This window comes from Mustela erminea, chromosome 14 (genome assembly GCF_009829155.1).
Source record: "Mustela erminea isolate mMusErm1 chromosome 14, mMusErm1.Pri, whole genome shotgun sequence".
Taxonomy (NCBI): Eukaryota; Metazoa; Chordata; class Mammalia; order Carnivora; family Mustelidae; genus Mustela; species Mustela erminea.
In genome coordinates this window covers 64,849,250-64,852,160 of record NC_045627.1, presented here as the reverse complement: position 1 = coordinate 64,852,160, position 2,911 = coordinate 64,849,250, and the positions used below count along the sequence as shown (strand labels likewise).

Below are 2,911 nucleotides of genomic sequence, written 5' to 3'. Positions count from 1 at the left end.
TAATTACACAAGCAAATAAATAAAAGCTTGATAAAGAACAACAGCTCCACAGTCATTCATCTGGTTTCCTCCCTCCACACCAGCTTCGGCAACTGACAGGAGCAATTATTATCCTCCTGTTGGGAAACGGAGGCTGAGAGAGGTTATACAATCTCCCCAAGGTCCACAGCACACCCAAGCCAGAGTCAGGCCCCAAAGCTCCAGCTGGTCCATACCATCTCTCCTTGGAGGTGCCATTTCTCCCGTGTTCCGAGCCTCCTCAAGGGCGTGGACATCTGGGTTGGGGTTAAGAATTTCCCTCCTGCTCTTATGCATAGCACATGGCAGACCCCTTCCCTTCCTGTCCACCTCATCCCCTCCAGCTCTCCAAGGACCCGCTGGTGAGCCCAGCCATGGGTATAGCTCCCAGCCTTGGCATAGCTGCCAACTTCCCTGTCACCTGCTCCTGTTCTGGCTCCTTCTACCAGTGAGAGCTGAGTACCCGTTCCCCGCCAATATTCCCCATCCTGCCACAGAGCACCCCCTTAATTACAGTTAATGGCAAAGACCATAAGAGCTTTATTAACTTTATTATGGACCCAATTAGCAGCTAATGCCCCATGACTACTGTCCCCCCTCCCCAATAATCCCATTAAACATAATGAAGCAGCCTTCTCCCTCCCCTGCTGGGTCGGGGCCGAGGGGACGGGGAAACCCATCTTCCTGGGCCTGATTCTGACCCCTCAGGTCCATTGGACACCAATTCAGGCCTGGAGCTTCTGGACCAGGGCTGGGTGCGAGAAGACAGAGATTAATCAGCAAGAATTCTGAGGCCAGCCATTGAGCCTACACATACATGTGCGCACATGCACACACATGCACACACACATACACACCACCTGGCTAATGTCCAAACAATTCCTTTCTTGAAACAGGGATGTGGAATCACACACAGTCTTCCAGCTCAACCCTGTCCAGCACACAGATGTTCTCCCTGTCTTGTCCAGGAGTTCATCAGAGTGGGACGTCCAAGTTCAGGGCCTCTCTGCCTGGGCTTGTCACCTAGGGAGGGATCAGGAGCTGGGAGACAAGGGAGGCGGAGGGTGAGGAAGAGTCATTCTCTCCTAAAGCCCATACCTTCACCACGCCCCTGGCTCTCCCCTGCTCTGGCTGATGCTTTTGATAATTATTCAAAATCTACAAGGTGCCAGACACCGTGAGAGACCCACTCTCACATCTCACTTGAGCATCACCACAAGCCAAGGAAGTGCACACTATTCTTCCCATTTCACAGATAAAGAAACTGAGGCTCACAGAGACAGCCAGGATTTGAAACAGGCATTCTACCTGATTTGTCTTAAATGACCTCTCCTCTCCCTACCCCAGCAACCCACCTTTCCCCCCTCTGAAGGAGGCAGAGGTCATGAGGGCCGTTCCCTACATAGGGAACTACAGCACAGAGCAGATCCAAGGGACCGTGATGGGAATTACAAGACAGCCCTAGACAGTCTCATCCCACCCCTGCCTTGATGGGGTGAGAGGGCTAGAAGCCAGAGAACACCCCCTAGCACTACTACCACAAGAGTTCCCACACGGGCTAGAGACCACGCCCAGACCCAGGATCTGGCCTAAACCAGAAGGAGGGAGAACCAGGGGTGTGGAAGGAAATCACAGCAGAATAAATCCTCTGTTACCCCCATGATCCAAACCTGAAGACTCGGGGATTCTGCTCCCGGAGGGTCTATGCGAGGGGTCTTCATCCAACCCCATCCCAAGGACAAGAACAGCCTCAGGATGGGGTGGGGGTGGCATGCTGTCCTGAGCCACAGCCACAGCCCCGGAAGGAGCTGAAGGAGGGGCCGCCTGAGACTGACAGGGCAGAATCAATGGCTGCCCTGAGCAAGGGGGCAGGGGCTCAGGAAGGGAGACCCTTGAACCTCTGCTTGGAAACAAGCTCCCTGTTCCCGCTCCCCCTCCCTCGGCAGGCCCAGCCTGGAAGCAGCCACTTGAAATGGGTCCCAGGGAGCCTGGGAGAGAGGGGCTGGCCTGGCTGCCGCCCAGTCAGACCCACTCCCCCACCCCGCCTTGGGCCCAGCCCCAGCTGGGGTCGGGGGAGAGAAGGAGAGCTTTCTCTCCAGACCCATCCCAGTCGGGGTCCCTCCCTGCCACACACACCCAGCGAGGCACCTCTCCAATTGTTCCAGCCCTGGAGAGGTGTAGGGAGGAGGGGGAATGTGGGTAAGTCAGCACCCTCTCCTTTCCCAAAAGGCCATGGGGCCTGGGGAGGGGGCAATCCTCCTCCCTGGGGTGACTCCAGGGCAGGGCACTGGGGAGCCTCCCCGGGTGGGGCCCCTATTCTTCTCTTTGCCCTGGATGAGTGTTCTCTGACACCAAGCACCCCCCCTCCCCTGAACAAACAGCGCCACCCTCCCCACCCACCTCACACCCAGAGGGATCTAGTGTCCTGGTAAGCTCAGCCGGAGATATCCAGGATCAGCCCACTGAGAAGGGGCCCAGGGAACACTGGGGGGGCTTGGGTAAAGTTAGCCTGTACTGAGGCGCTCGGTAGTGGCAAGTATGGGCTTTACCATTTCCTGGTTATGCCAGCTTAAGCACGCCTCCAAACCTCTCTGAACCTCAATTTTTCATCTGTAAAATGGGGCTGTAAATAGAACCTACTTCATAGAGCTTTTTGTGAACATTAAAGTTGTGATGTATGGGGTGCCTGGGTGGCTCAGTGGGTTAAGGCCTCTGCCTTCGGCTCAGGTCATGATCCCGGGGTGCTGGGATCGAGTCCCACGTTGGGCTCTCTGCTCCGCAGGGAGCCTGCTTCCTCCCCCCCCCCGCCTGCCTCTCTGCCTACTTGTGATTTCTCTCTCTCTGTCAAATAAATAAAAATTTTTAAAAAAAGTTGTGATGTATGTAAAACACT

General features: G+C 55.4%; 1 long non-coding RNA gene across 1 annotated transcript; it reads right to left on the bottom strand.

Moving 5' to 3' along the window:
* Nucleotides 1–553: 553 nt before the first annotated feature.
* On the bottom strand, nt 554–1,162 carry LOC116573346. The gene is made up of 2 exons (XR_004278721.1): nt 876–1,162; nt 554–769 (listed from the first exon to the last, which is right to left on the bottom strand). It is a non-coding gene; the product is annotated as an uncharacterized LOC116573346 (long non-coding RNA).
* Between the last annotated feature and the right edge of the window lie 1,749 nt (nt 1,163–2,911).